Below are 17,233 nucleotides of genomic sequence, written 5' to 3'. Positions count from 1 at the left end.
AGCCAGACAGACGCCAGGAACAGCCAGGCAGATCCAGACTGACGCCAGGAACAGCCAGACAGACGCCAGGAACAGCCAGGCAGATCCAGACAGACGCCAGGAACAGCCAGGCAGATCCAGACTGACGCCAGGAACAGCCAGGCAGATCCAGACTGACGCCAGGAACAGCCAGGCAGATCCAGACTGACGCCAGGAACAGCCAGGCAGATCCAGACTGACGCCAGGAACAGCCAGGCAGATCCAGACAGACGCCAGGAACAGCCAGACAGATCCAGACTGACGCCAGGAACAGCCAGACAGATCCAGACAGACGCCAGATACAGCCAGGCAGATCCAGACTGACGCCAGGAACAGCCAGACTGACGCCAGGAACAGCCAGGCAGATCCAGACTGACGCCAGGAACAACCAGACAGATCCAGACAGACGCCAGATACAGCCAGACAGATCCAGATTGACGCCAGGAACAGCCAGACTGATGCCAGGAACAGCCAGGCAGATCCAGACTGACTCCAGGGCCAGGCAGACAGGTCCAGACAGACGGCAGGAACAGCCAGACGGATCCAGACAGACGCCAGGAACAACCAGACAGTTCCAGACAGACGCCAGGAACAAGCAGACAGATACAGACTGACGCCAGGAACGCCTTTTATAGAGCCGCCCACCGGCCAGAGCGAGGCTGCAGGGCCCAGATGTCAGGGTCATCAGCAGCTGGGACATGCCAGACAGATCCAGACAGACGCCAGGAACAACCAGACAGATCTAGACTGACGCCAGGGCCAGCCAGACTGATACATACTGACGCCAGGAACAGCCAGACTGATCCAGACAGATGCCAGGACCAGACAGACACCAGGAACAGCCAGACAGATCCAGACTGATGCCAGGAACAGCCAGACAGGTCCAGACAGATGCCAGGACCAGCCAGACAGGTCCAGAGAGATGCCAGGACCAGACAGACAGATCCAGATAGACGCCAGGAACAGCCAGGCTGATGCCAGGAACAGCCAGACAGATCCAGACAGACGCCAGGAACAGCCAGACAAACACCAGGAACAGCCAGACAGATCCAGACAAACGCCAGGAACAGCCAGACTGATCCAGACAGACGCCAGGAATGACCAGACAGTTCCAGACAGACACCAGGAACAAGCAGACAGATCCAGACTGACGCCAGGAACAACCAGACAGATCCAGACTGACACCAGGAACAACCAGACTGATTCAGACTGATACCAGGACCAAACAGACTGACACCAGGATCAACCAAACAGATCCCGACTGACACCAGGACCACCCAGACTGATCCAGACTGACATCAACAACAACAAGGCAGATCCAGACTGCAACCAGGACCAACCAAACAGATCCAGACTGACACCAGGACCAACCAGACAGATCCAGACTGACACCAGGACCCACCAGACTGACACCAGGACCAACCAGACAGATCCAGACTGACACCAGGACCAACCAGACAGATCCAGACTGACACCAGGACCAACCAGACAGATCCAGACTGACACCAGAACCATCCAGACTGATACCAGAAACAACCAGACTGACACCAGGAACAATTAGATACGTCCAGATTGACACCAGGAACAACCAGACAGATCCAGACTGACACCGGGAACAAGCAGACAGATCCAGACTGACACCAGGACCAACCAGACAGATCCAGACTGACACCAGGACCAACCAGACAGATCCAGACAGACACCAGGAACAACCAGACTGATTCAGACTGACACCAGGACCAAACAGACTGACACCAGGATCAACCAAACAGATCCCAACTGCCACCAGGACCATCCAGACTGACACCAGGACTGAACAGACTGATACCAGGACCGAGCAGACAGATCCAGACTGACACCAGGAATGACCAGACAGTTCCAGACAGATGCCAGGAACAACCAGACTGATTCAGACTGACACCAGGACCAACCAGACTGACACCAGGATCAACCAAACAGATCCCAACTGACACCAGGACCACCCAGACTGATCCACACTGACACCAGGACCACGCAGACAGATCCAGAATGACACCAGGATCAACCAGACGGATTCAGACTGACAGCAGGACCAACCAGACAGATCCAGGCTGACACCAGAACCAACCAGACTGAAACCAGGACCTACCAAACAGATCCAGACTGACACCAGGACCACCCAGACTGATACCAGGACCAACCAGACTGACACCAGGACCGATCAGACAGATCCAGTCTGACACCAGGACCAACCAGACTGAAACCAGGACCAACCAAACAGATCCAGACTGACTGCAGGACCAACCAGACTGATCCAGACTGACACCAGGACCAACCAGACTGACACCAGGACCGATCAGACAGATCCAGACTGACACCAGGACTGACCAGACAGATCCAGATAGACACCATGAACAACCAGACAGATCCAGAATGACACCAGGAACAACCAGACAGATCCAGACTGACATCAGCAGCAACAAGACAGATACAGACTGACACCAGGGCCAACCAGACATATCCAGACTGACACCAGGACCATCCAGACTGATACCAGAAACACCCAGACTGACACCAGGAACAATTAGACACGTCCAGATTGACACCAGGAACAACCAGACAGATCCAGACTGACACCGGGACCAACCTAACTGATTGAGACTGACACTGGGACTAACCAGACTGACAATGGCACCAGCCAGACTGACACCAGGATCAACCAGACTGACAATGGCACCAGCCAGACTGACACTGGGACAAGCCAGACTGACACCGGGACCAACCAGACTGATCGAGACTGACACCGGGACCAACCAGACTGACACCGGGACCAACCAGACTGATCGAGACTGACACCAGGACCAACCAGACTGACAACGGCACCAGCCAGACTGATCGAGACTGACACCAGGACCAACCAGACTGATCGAGACTGACACCGGGACCAATCAGACTGACACCGGGGCCAACCAGACTGATCGAGACTGACACCAGGACCAACCAGACTGACAATGGCACCAGCCAGACTGATCAAGACTGACACCGGGACCAACCAGACTGATCGAGACTGACACCAGGACCAACCAGACTGACAACGGCACCAGCCAGACTGACACTGGGACAAGCCAGACTGACACCGGGACCAACCAGACTGACACCGGGATCAACCAGACTGATCGAGACTGACACCAGGACCTGCCAGACTGACACTGGGACAAGCCTGACTGACACCGGGACCAACCAGACTGATATTGGAACCAACCAGACTGAGCCACACTGACAGACAAACACTGGGACTACCGGGACCGAGGCTGGGAACACCCAGACTGGCACTAGGACCACCGAGCCTGAGCCAGATAGGTACTGGGACAACCAAGACCAATTCTGGAATAACATAGGTCAACACTGGGACCATGCGTCTGCCACTGGATCAAGCAAAGTGACACTGGGATAACCCAGGCTGTGGCAGACTGGCACTGACCACCCAGACTGGCACTGAGAACATCCAGACTGGTACCATCCAGATTGGCATTGGCAGCATGTAGACTGGCACTGGAACCATGAAAACTGGCACACGGGCCACCCAGAGTGAGCCTAACTGACACTGGATCCACATAGACAGGCTCTGGGGCAACCCAGACTGACACTGGGACCACCCAGACTGGCACTGAGACTACCCAGACTGGCGCTAGGAACACCCAATGGGTACCACCCAGATTGAGCCAGACTGGCACTGGGTCAAATGAACATACAAATTCGGCCCTTTGAGCCTGCTCCGCCATTCAATAAGATCATGACTGATCTGATTGTAACATCTACCTCACATTCTCACCTACTCCCATTAACCTTTCACTTCCTTGCATATTAGGAATCTATCTAACTCTGCCTTAAAAATATTCAAAGACTCTACTTCTACCACTTTTGAGGAAGAGAGTTCCAGAGACTCATGGCCACTGAGAGAAAACAATCTCATCTCTGTCTTAAATGGGCGGCTCCTTATTTTTAAACCATGACCTTTAGTTCTAGATTCTCCCACAAGAGGAGACATCCTTTCAACATCTACCCTGTCAATACCCCTCAGGATCTTAAAGGTTTCAATCAAGTTGCCTCTCACTCTTCTAAACTCCAGTGGATACAAGCCTAGTCTGTCCAATCTTTCCTCATAAGGCAACCCACTCATTCCTGGTATTAGCCTGGTAAACCTTCTCTGAACTGCTTCCAATGCATTTACATCCTTCCTTAAATAAGGAGACCAATGCTGTACGTAGTGCTCCAGATGTGGTCTCACCAAATCACCTGAAACATAACCTCCCTACTTTTGTATTCAATTCCCCTCGCAATAAATGATAACATTCTATTAGCTTTCCTAATTACCTGCATACTAACCTTTTGTGATTCATGCACTAGGACACCCAGATCCCTCTGCAGCTCAGAGCTCTGCAATTTCTCACTATTTAGATAATTATTTTTTATTCTTCCTGCCAAAATGGACAATTTCACATTTTCCCACATTATACTCCATTTGCCAGATCTATGCCCCCTCACTCAACCTATCTAAATAACCTCCTTATGTCCTCTTCACAGCTTACTTTCATACCTATCTTTGTGTCATCAGCAAATTTAGCAACCATATCTTAGGTCCCTTCGTCCGAGTCATTTATATAAATTGTAAAAAGCTGAGGCCCCAGCACCGATCCCTGTGGCACACCACTCCTCACATCTTACCAATCAGAAAATGACTCATTTATGCCTTCCTGTTAGCTAGCCAATCTTCTATCCATGCCAATATGGGATACCCAGACTCAGCCAGACTGACAGTGGGAGCAAGTAGGCTGATCCAGACAGCCACTGGCACCACCAAGACAGAGACAGACTGAGTCATACTGGCGCTGGGATCATGTAGACTAGTACTGGAAACAACCAGACTGAACTAGACTGGTACTGGGCCCACCCAGACTGACTCAGACCGACATTGGGACCACCCAGACTGAGCTAGACTGACACTGGCACAATGCAGACCAGCACTTGGACTACCCAAACCAAACCAGACTGGCACTGGAACAACCCAGACTGGCACTGGGAAAACCGAGACTGAACCGGACTGACATTGGGAGAACCCAGACTGATGCAGACTGAAACAAAAACTGAGAATGCTGGTCTAGCAGCATCTCTGGAGAGAGAAACAGAGTTAATGTTTCGAGTCCATATGACCCTTCTTCAGGGCAGAGCTGATGCAGAATGGGACTGGGAAAACTCAGATTTGCACTGGGAAAGCCCTGACTGACCAAGACTGCTACTGGGTCAACCCAAACCAGGAGTGGAACCACCCAGACTGACTTAAACTAGCACAGGGACAACCCAAACTGAGCCAGACTAGCACTGGGACCGACAAGATTGAACCAGACTGACACTTGGATCACTGAGATTGAGCCAGTCTGACACTGAGATCACCCAGACTGAGCTGAACTGAGCCAGGCTGGCACTGGAATCACCCAGAATGAATCAGACTGACACTGGGACCACCGAGATTGAGCCAGACTGACACTGGGACCAAAGCTGAAAGCAAAGTACTGCAGATGTTGGAAATCTAAAATAAAAACAAAAATACTGGAAAAACTCAGCAGGTCTGGGAGCCTCTGTGGGGAGATTCAAATTCATATGACTCTTCCTCACAGCCATACATGTTTTTCCAGCATTTTTGTTTTTATGATACTGGGACCATGCAGCCTGACACAGGGACCACCCAGGCTGACTCTGGGACCAGGCAGACTGGCACTGGCACCACCTAGACTGAGTTGAACTAACCCAGACTGACACTGGGAAAACGCAAACTGGCACTGGGACAATCCATGGCACATGCAGTTCTGAGGAAGAGTCATATTGGCACGTTATCGAAATGTTAACTCTGCTTCTCTTTCCACTGATGCTGCCAGGCTTGCTGAGTTTTTCTGGCACTTGCTGTTTTTATTTTAGATTTCCAGCAACTGCAGTATTCTTGCTTTTTTTTTAGTGTTTTATTCCCCGTCATTTCTCTTCTAGCATAGCCCTCTTTGAAGAAGTTCTCTTCTCTCCGAGAGGATTTCCATTGTCTCTTCTGCTTTGTTCTCCCTCATTGCTTTCCATTACCCTCTTAGTGTTTGGAACATAGGATAAACTATGGAGTAGTATGACTAACATAGGAGCAGGAGTAGGCTATTCAGCCCTTCAAGCTTGCTCTGTCTGTGGATAGGATCATGGCTGATCTGGTTGTGGTCTCAAATCAACTTTCCTGTTTGCGCACCCATAACCCCTGACTCCCTTGTCTATCAACAATCTATCTAACTCAGCCTTGAATAAATTCAATGACCCAGCTTCCACTACTTTCTGGGGAAGACTAACGACTCTCCGAGAGAAAAATGTTCTCCTCATTTCCATCTTAGAAGGGAGACGTCATATTCTTGAGCTGAGTCCCCTAGCTCTGGTCTCCCACACAAGGGGAGATATTCTCCAGGTACCCTATCGTGTCCCCTTGGGATCTTCAATCAGCTCACCCCTCATTTTTCTAAACTCCTGCCGAGAGAGTAGAGGCACTGTTATAATCTTCCAAAATTCCTTAGATTTTGCAAAGTTGTCAGATTAAAAAATATCAAACTTATACATTTATTCAAGAAAGGAGGTGATGGAAAGCAGGAAACTATTGATCAGTAAGCCTAACATCTGTCAAAGCGGAATTGCTAGAATCCATTATTAAGGAGGTTAAAGCAGAATACTTACATAATCAGAATGTGATCAACAGGGTTAACCCGGTTTTGTGAAGAGGAAATCGTGTTTAACTAATTTATTAGAGTTATTTGAGAAAGTAACAAGCAAGGTGTACTTGGATTTCCAAAAGGCTTTTGATAAAGTACTGTTATGACACAGCAGTTGGTAAAGGCTGAGATGTTTAAATCCCAGAGGGAAACTTGGACAACTGTTATAACCTATATTTTCAATTGGTATGTTTGAGATGCAGCTCTGAATTCAGGAATAAGACCACCGAGCCTCAAGAAGTTTTATATATAAAACTAAATAAACATTTATTAATTTAGCAACAAATTCAACATATACAATGTCTACAAATTACTACAATAATAACTTATAAACAACTCCCCAAATTAATCACTCTCAGCTAAAACTCCACCAAAGCAACAATAACCCAGATACCAGGCAAAGCACATTTGACCTTACAAATCCAAAATGAGGTGCCTTGCAATTTGGTTCCTTTGCAGACACAGTTGTTGGCTTGCAGGCTGGTTAGATCTTAAATGCCTCTGCCTTACACACAATCTCCTTTCCCTTTTTATACCTAGCTTCCCCTTTGAAAATAAATTTTCCATGGTATCACGAGGCTTTTCTCCATATCTTCTAACAATAACATTTTCATCCCACTAATTTTATTAGTAATATAAATGCATTGCTTGGCGTCTCCCAGCTAGGTACAAGATTTTACCCCACTCTTGAATGCTTTATTCAAAAATGCAAATTTACACCTTACCTTCTACCTCCTTACTGTTTACCCAATTAACATCTCAAGCTACCATATATCAAAGCGCCCAGCCGAGCTGGCTTTAATCCAATTAAGCCACACACAGTCAAACACATAGACACAGACCCCACTACAATTCTATTTTTAAAATAATTTACAGTAACATTATAGACATTAATATCTCTTCATGACAGTACCACTTCAAAGCTTACTACACAAGATGAGAGAATGTGTAGGGTGTAATATATTAGCATGGGTAAAGGATTGGTTAGCTAAAAGGAAGCAGATAAATGAGTCTTTCTCAGGTTGGCAAGCTGTAACTAGTGAAGTGCCACAGGGATCAGTGCTAGGGCCTCAATTATTTACGATCTATATCAGTGATTAAGATTAACAGACTGAATGTACAGCAGCTAAATTTGTCTACCAGAGCAAGATAGGTAGGAAAGTAAGTTGTCAAGAGCAGATAAAGAGTTACAAGAACATAAGAAATAGGAGCAGAAGTTGATCACACGACCCCTGCCATCCACCCCTCTCCATCCCCAGGTGGTGGGGGGAGGGCTGGACAGAGGGACAGAGACAAATGACTAGGGAGGGTGGGGGAAAGGAAGAGGGGGCATAAGGCAGAGACAGTCTTGGGGCAGAACGCATCATATAGTCAGAGCTAGAAGGCAGGGACAGTCCTGGGGCTGTGTGCACCAAGCTACAAGGTTGTGTCTGGCACACATGTCCTGGTCCCAGTCCAGGGAGACGGAGGGCCTGTCCGTCCTGTGTCAGGCGTGCACAGCATTGTGTGCAGGGCATGGTCAGTCCCATACACATTTCAGTCTCTGGAGGTTGGTGGCTTGGTACTGGGCTGCTGATGGCACAGTCAGAGGAGGCACCTGCACCCTGTAAATTGGAAACTGGTAACTAAGAGGAGTGAACTTGATGGTCTCTTGGGGGGTGGTCTTCATAGTTCACCATGCATAAGGCCTCAAGATGGGAAGGAGTCAGGTTGACATGGGACATCGAGACATCAACAAAAAAATGGTTCGGGCAAGGACAGGGATATCTACCAGAATTACAATGGGCTCCAGGATTAGATGGGGAGGCAGGGGACTGTTCAGAGGAAGGGAAACTTGCAAATGATGCTGTCCCTGGACAATAAGGGGGACCTGGATGGTCACAGGGTGTAGGGTTGGAAGCTGGCCTCATTGTGGAACTGGAGCAGCACCATTTCGCCAGCCAATGGAATGACACAGTGAAAAATAACCTAGGAAAAGATCAGCAGGGGAGGGTTTGTGGGAGGAAAAGGCTATTGCACTTATGGGCCAATTAAAGGGGCATTCTAATACTTTCCAATTCAGGGCATGGAGAGCAAGGATCAGCTGAGACATGTTGGGAAGACTCAAATGCCAATTGAAGGATTTGGGCACCTTAACTCTTGGGGTGCATTCTTGTGAGCATCCCTAGCAGCTTGGGGCCAAATATTGATCGGGTTTGTATGACCATTTGTCCCTCTCCTAGGAATGCGCAAAGGTCACAAGGATCCAACTATAAAGGAGCAAGAGCTAAAGCACTTATGCAAAATGCTCCAAAGACATCTACAAATCGCAGCTGAGTGGTTCAGACTTTACATGCCTAAACGATTACAGTTATCACAGTAGTGCAAGGCTGGGTTCCAGCGTACTCCAAAGGAGGCAGCCTGACAGTGGGCTGACTGAGGCTGATAGTACCTGACTGTACTCATCCAGATCCAACCTGTTTTGTGAAAACACTGTCATAACTGAGGCATTTGATGGGGATGAACGTGGAAGAGGAGGGGGGTGGGGGGAAGTGGAATGGGTGGGTTCAACTTCCAGTCATCATTAAGGCTGTGCAACAGCTGCAAGGGAGGACCTGGGGGTGAAATGCCTGGAATGAGAGCAGCACAATGACTCCTTAACCAAGCAATGGAAGGTGATTATTGCAGGGTTATGTTCAATCATGTCTCTGTTCAGTTTTCCCAAAGAGACAAGGAGGAGTGCACAATGGAGACAGCAGGCAATGCTGCCTTTTTCATGGCACTCATGCAACTGAGGAGAAGAAGAGCAGGAAGGTTATGCTGGAACGGTATAAAACGCTGGTTAGGCCACAGCTGGAGTACTGCATGCAGTTCTGGTCACCACATTATAGGAAGGATGTGATTACACTGGAGAGGGTGCAGAGGAGATTTACCAGGATGCTGCCTGGGCTGGAGGGTCTGAGCTATGAGGAAAGATTGGATAGGCTGGGGTTGTTTTCCTTGGAGCAGCGAAGGCTGAGAGGGGACCTGATAGAGGAGTTTAACATTATGAGCATAGATAGGGTGGATAGGAAGACACTTTTACCATTAGTAGAGGGGTCAATAACCAGGGGGAATGGATTTAAGGTAAGAGGTAGAAGGCTAAGAGGGGAGTTGAGGAGAAATATTTTCACCCAGAGGGTGGTGGGAGTCTGGAACTCACTCCCTAAAGCGTGGTTGAGTCAGAAACTGTCGTAACATTTAATAACTATTTAGATATTCACTTGCATTGCCATAGCCTCCAGGGCTATGGGCCAAGTGCTGGAAAATGGGATTAGTGTACTCAGATCTTTGCTGATTGGCGCAGACACAATGGGACAAATGGGCTCCTTTTGTACTGCAGACGTCTATGGGGCTCATGGCTGTCAGGCGGGGCAAAGTGAAGAGCCTGGCCTTGAGGAACATGGGCCAACAGGGCCACATGAAGACCCGGAAGTTGACGAGTAAAGACCAGTTCAACGGAGGCATTTGGCGTCACCCAGTGTGTACCGAAGATACATCTCATACTGATAAATGGGCGAGAGACAGTGTCACAGATGCTTCGGTTTGTCAAAGTGGCTCACATCTGCCACATTGTTCGGGAGGCCAAGACATCACGTGGCGTGGGAGGCTATCCATTGCTAGTGCCTCTCAGAGAGTCATAGATCCACAGCACAGAAAAAGGCCCTTCGGCCCATCAAGTCTGCGCCAGTCAAACAAGTACCTAACTATTCTAATCTCATTTTCCAACACTAAGCCCACAGCCTTGTATGCCCTTTCAGGCAGTGAGTTCAAGATTCCCACCACCTTCTGGGTGAAAAAATTATTCCTCCTGCCCCCTCTAAATCTCCTGCCCCTTACCTTAAATTTATGCCCCCTGGTTATTGATCCCTCCACCAAAGGGAAAAGCTCCTTCCTGTCTACCCTATCTATGCCCTTCATAATTTCATACACCCCAATCATGTACCCCCTCAATCTCCACTGCTCCAGGGAAAATAACCCCAGTCTATTCAATCTCTCCCCATAACTAAAACTCTCCAGCCCAGGCAACATCCTGGTAAATCTCCTCTGCACTCTCTCTTGTACAATCACATCCTTCCTATTATGCGGATTCCAGAACTGCACACAATACTCTAGCTGTGGCCTAAACAGCGTTTTATACAGTTCCAGGATAACCTCCCTGCTCTTATATTCTATGCCTTGGCCAAAAAAGGCAAGTATCCCATATGCCTTCTTAACCACCTTATCTACCTGTCCCGCTACCTTAAGGGACCGGTGGACATTCACACCAAGGTCCCTCCATACTTCCTAGAGTGCTACCATTCATCGTGTATTCCCGTGCCTTGTTTGTCCTGCCCAAATGCATCACCTCACACTTATGCAGATTAAATTCCATTTGCCACTGATCAGCCCATCTGACCAGCCCGCCTATATCCTCCTGTAATCTAAGGCTATCCTCCTCACTATTTACCATCCCACCAATTTTCTTGAACTTCTTGTAATCTGTGAACTTACTGATCAACCCTCCTACATTCAATTCTAAATCGTTTATATACACCACAAACAGCAAGGGACTCAACACCAATCCCTGTGGAACCCCACTGGACACAGGCATCCAGTCACAAAAACACCCCTCGACCATCACCCTCTGCTTCCTGCCACCCAGCCAATTCTGGATCCAATTTGCCAAATTGTCTTGGATCCCATGGGCTCATACCTTCGTTATCAGTCTCCCATGTGGGACCTTATCAAAAGCCTTGCTGAAGTCCAAGTAGAGTACATCGAATGCATTGCTCTCATCTAAACACCTGGTCACCTCTTTGAAAAATTCAATCAAATTGGTCATACATGACCTCCCCTTAAAAAACCATGCTGATTGTCCTTGATTAATCCCTGCCTCTCCAAGTGTAGATTAATTCTGTCCCTCAGAATTGCTTCCAACAGTTTCCCCACCACTGAAGTTAGACTGACAGGCCTGTAGTTCATAAAAACAAAAAATAAAAATAAAAACAAAAATATAAAAACAAAAAAACTGCGGATGCTGGAAATCCAAAGCAAAAACAGAATTACCTGGAAAAACTCAGCAGGTCTGGCAGCATCGGCGGAGAAGAAAAGAGTTGACGTTTCGAGTCCTCATGACCCTTCGACAGAACTTGAGTGACTCAAGTTCTGTCGAAGGGTCATGAGGACTCGAAATGTCAACTCTTTTCTTCTCCGCCGATGCTGCCAGGCCTGTAGTTCCCTGGTTTATCCCTTCCTCCCTTCTTGAATAACACTACCACATTGGCTGTCCTCCAGTCCTTTGGCACCTCTCTTGTGGCCAGAGAGGTATTGAAAATGATTGCCAGTACCCCTGCTATCTCCTCCCTTGCTTCACTCAACAGCCTGGGATACATTTCATCCGGGCCTGGAGATTTATCTACTTTTAAGCTTGCCAGACCACTTAGAACCTCCTTCCTTTCTATGCTAATTTCTTTAATTATATCATAGTCCTTCTGCCTGATTTCCATACCCACATTGTCCATCTCACTTGTGAACACCAACACAAAGTATTCATTTAGAACCCTACCTACATCTTCCAGCTCCACACACAAATTACCACTATGGTCCTTAATGGGCCCTACTCTTTCCCTAGTTATCCTCTTACTCTTAATGTACTTGTAAAATAACTTTGGATTTTCCTTTATTTTACCTGCCAATGTTTCTTCATGCCCCCTTTTTGCTCTCTTAATTTCCTTTTTAAGTTCCCCCCTACACATTCTATACTCCTCTAGGGCTCCCGCTGTTTTGAGCCCTCGGTATCTGCCATAAGACTCCCTTTTTCTCTTTATTCAATCCTGTATATCCCTCAACGTCCAGGGTTCCCTGGATTTGTTGGTCCCACCCTTTGTCTTTACTGGAATATGTTGGCCCTGTAATCTCCCTATTTCCTTCTTGAATGAGTCCCACTGCTCTGACACAGATTTACCTCAAAGTAGCTGCTCCCAGTCCATTCTGGCCAAATCATATCTGATCTTATTAAAATCGGCCTTCCCCCAACTTAGAACTCTGATTTCTAGCCCATCCTTGTCCTTTTACATAACAACCTTGAATCTAATGGGGTTATAATCACTATATGCAAAATGTTCCCCCATTGACACCTCTACCACTTGCCCGGCTTCATTCCCTAAAATTAAGTCCAGGACCGCCTCCTCTCTTGTAGGGCCTTCTATGTACTGGCTTAAAAAGCTGCCCTGGATGCATTTTAAGAATTCCGCTCCCTCTAAACCTATCACACGATGACTAACCCAGTTAATGTTGGGGAATTTGAAATCCCCCACTATTACTACCCTATTATTTTTACACTCTCTGAAATTTGCCTACATATCTGCTCTTCTATTTCTCTCTGACTGTTTGGGGGCCTATAGTACACTCCCAGTAATGTGATTGCCCCTTTTTTGTTTTTCAGTTCTACCTATATGGCTTCATTTGAGGAGCCCTCTAAACTGTCATCCCTCCTTACTGCTGTAATTGATTCCTTGATCAATATTACGATACCCCTTCATCTTTTACCTCCTTCCCTGTCTCGCCTGAAGACCCTATATCCTGGAATATTGAGCTGCCAATCCTGCCATTCTTTCAACCATGTCTCTGTGACAGCAATGACATCATACTTCCATGTGTTAATTTGTGCCTTCAACTCATCTGCCTTGTTCGTCAGACTCCTTGCATTAAAATCAATTTCTATGCCTTCCAGACTCACTTGTTCTCTCTTCTAATTTTGGCTATGCATCTCCCCCTGCTGAACCTCCTCTCAGGATCCCATCCCCCTGCCAAGTTAGTTTAAACCCTCCCCAACAGCATTAGCAAACCTCCCCGCAAGGATGTTGGTCCCATTCTGGTTCAGGTGCAACCCGTCCACCTTGTACAGGTCCCACCGCCCCCAGAAATGGTCCCAATGTCGCAGAAATCTAAAGCCCTCCCTCCTGCACCATCTCACCAGCCACATATTCATCTGGAGTAACCTTCTATACTATGCGTGGCACCTGAAGTAATCCAGTGATTACTACCTTTGTGGCCCTGTTTTTTAATCTGCTTCCTAGCTCCCTAAATTCTTCTTGCAGGACCTCATCCCTCTTTCTACCTATGTCATTGGTACCAATATGTATCACAATCTGTCTGTTTGCCCTCCCCCTTTAGAATGCCCTGCAGCCATTCAGTGACATCCTTGATCCTGGCACCAGGGAGGCAACATACCATCCTGGAGTCACATCTACGGCCACAGAAATGCCAGTCTGTTCCCCTTACTATTAAGTCTCCTACCACTATTGCTCTTCCCCTCTTTTTCCTCCTGGATTGCTTCACTCGATGCTGACTGCAGGACACTCTTCCCAGACTGCTTCACCATGATGCTGACTGCAGGACACTCTTCCCAGACTGCTTCACATGATGCTGACTGCAGGACACTCTTCCCAGACGGCTTCACCGTGATGCTGACTGCAGGACACTCTTCCCAGACTGTTTCACCACAATGCTGATGGCAGGACACTCTTCCCAGACTGCTTCACCACGATGCTGACAGCAGGACACTTTTCCCAGACTGCTTCACTCGATGCTGATTGCAGGACACTCTTCCCAGACTGCTTCACCATGATGCTGACTGCAGGACACTCTTCCCAGACTGCTTCACCACAATGCTGACTGCAGGACACTCTTCCCAGACTGCTTCACCATGATGCTGACTGCAGGACACTCTTCCCAGACTGCTTCACCATGATGCTGACTGCAGGACACTCTTTCCAGACTGCTTCAACACAATGCTGACTTCAGGACACTCTTCCCAGACTGCTTCACCACGATGCTGACAGCAGGACACTCTTCTCAGACTGCTTCAACACAATGCTGACTGCAGGACACTCTTCCCAGACTGCTTCACCGTGATGCTGACTGCAGGACACTCTTCCCAGACTGCTTCACCATGATGCTGACTGCAGGACACTCTTCCCAGACTGCTTCACCATGATGCTGACTGCAGGACACTCTTCCCAGACTGCTTCACCGTGATTCTGACTGCAGGACACTCTTCCCAGACTGCTTCACCGCAATGCTGACTGTAGGACACCCTTCCCAGGCTGCTTCACCATGATGCTGACTGCAGGACACTTTTCCCAGGCTCCAAAGGTGACCGCCACACTCAACATTTTTGTGAGTGCTTCGTTCCAGGACTCCTCCGGGGACCTCTGCGGAATATCCCAAGCATCTGCTCATAAATGCATCCAAGAGGTTACCAATGCCCTATTCAGTGAGGCACACAATTACATGCTGTTCTCCCTAGATGAAGTCAGCCAGGCTGTCAAAGCAGTGGGATTTACAGTGATCTCTGGCTTCCCACAGATGCAGGGTGCCATCGGCTGCACATGTGGCTTTCAGTGCACCCTGACAGCAGCTACTCCAATTCATCAATAGAAAAGACTTCCAATATCTTAATGTATAGCTGGTGTGTAACCATCAAAAGCAGGCACAAGTCAGGAGTGTGGTGGAATACTCCCCACTTGTCTGGATGAGTGCAGCTCCAACAACACTCAGGAACATTGACACCATCCAGGACAAAGTAGCCACAAACATTCACTCCCTCCACCACCGATGCACAGTAGCAGCAGTGTGTACCATCTACAAGATGCACTGCAGGAACTCACCAAAGCTCCTTCAACAGCACCTTCAAAACCCACAATCACTACTATCTAGAAGGACAAGGGCAGCAGATAGATGGGAACACCACCACCTGGAGGTTCCCCTCCAAGTCACTCACCATCCTGACTTGGAAATATATCGCCATTCCTTCACTGTCGCTGGGTCAAAATCCTGGAACTCCCTCCCTAACAGCACTGTGGGTGTACCTACACCACATGGACTGCAGCGGTTCAAGAAGGCAGCTCACCACCACCTTCTCAAGGGCAACTAGGGATGGGCAATAAATGCTGGTCCAGCCAGTGAAACCCACATCCCGTGAATGAATTAAAAAAAAGATTATGCAGGTCTGTGCGAGATACCCTGGGAGTTTGCATGACTCATGCATCTTGAGTGAATTGCTGGTGCCACAGATCTTTGAGGGTCCTCAATGCCCCCTGGTTTGGCTCATCGATGACAAAGGCTATCTCCAAAAAGATGTGGATAATGACACCCATTCGGTGGCCGCAAAGTGCTTCAGGGCAGAGGTACAACGCAGCCCATTCTGCAACATTCTCCTTGATTGAGCAGACCATTGGCATGCTGAAGCAGCATTTCAGATGTCTGGAACAGCTGGTGGTCTCCAGTACTCTGCCCAGAGGCTGACTCGCATCATTGTGGTTTGCTGCATTCAACACAACCTGGCTATCCAAAGGGGTACATAAGTTGTCAGATGGAGCAGCTGCATGTCTCCTCCAATGAGGAGGACATCAAGATGGATGAGCTCGATGAAGTTGAGGCAGTTGAAGTCCTCAAGGAAGAGGCCATAGCATAGGCCAGACGCAGCAGAAGTACCCATGAGATCCTTATATCCACAAAGTTCCAGGACAATGATGACGACTAGCTCATATGAACCTCTTTCATCTGTGCCCTCCATGCAGGCTCGACATTAACCATCTTTGCTATCATCAGCGTCTCAATGAAGGACATCAATGTTGATATAAGTAGTCACAACCTTGTGGGACAATGGCCTCATCCTTGGAATGCTAGGTAGCTTCTGGAGCATGTGACCATTATGTTATGGGGCAAGATCTCCACCAACATGCACTGTGAAGCAATTAGACATAGTGCAGTCTTTTCAAGCATCGCACCAATGTTTCACTGCCTATGGCAGCCTTCAAGAGTCAGGAGCAGCACTGCAAACCTCAGTGCACTGATGGCACTATGCCTGGAGTGTTGCAAGATGCTGCAGGAAGGACAATCATCAGTCACTGGTTCTCGCCTGAATGTCTGAGGACTGATCTGAACCTGGATTGTGGCATCTCTCCAAAGGCCAAACCTCATGCAAGAATAATGTTCTGGCCTCATCCTCAACTGAGTCCCTAGCATGAGATCTTTCTTTAGGACACAATGATCTGTCACTCCCAGTCATGGATGTGTGCCTGCGTGTCAGATCACCTTTGTGTGCACAGATGGAGCTTCAGCAGATTCATTGTCTGATCATCAACAAGCACTCAGGACCCGGCCTTTGTATGGAACTTCCCAAGTTCCCATCCAGCATTGTCTCTTGGCATTTGTGGCCCAGGAAATGTCGACGCTGCAGTTAGGCATTACTTATTAACTTCGCTGATAGTAAAGAGCACACATCAGGTGTTGCAGAGTTTCCCTCTGAACCCATTTGTGGGTTCCACATTTCCATTCCAGCAGTTTCAGATATACATAAGGAAACCTGGCACACTGAGAGTCAGAAACTCTCGTAACAGTTAAGAAGTATTTAGATATTCACTTGCGATGCCCTCGCCTCC

Source organism: Carcharodon carcharias, chromosome 9 (genome assembly GCF_017639515.1).
Source record: "Carcharodon carcharias isolate sCarCar2 chromosome 9, sCarCar2.pri, whole genome shotgun sequence".
Taxonomy (NCBI): Eukaryota; Metazoa; Chordata; class Chondrichthyes; order Lamniformes; family Lamnidae; genus Carcharodon; species Carcharodon carcharias.
Note: the sequence above shows the minus strand (reverse complement) of the source record.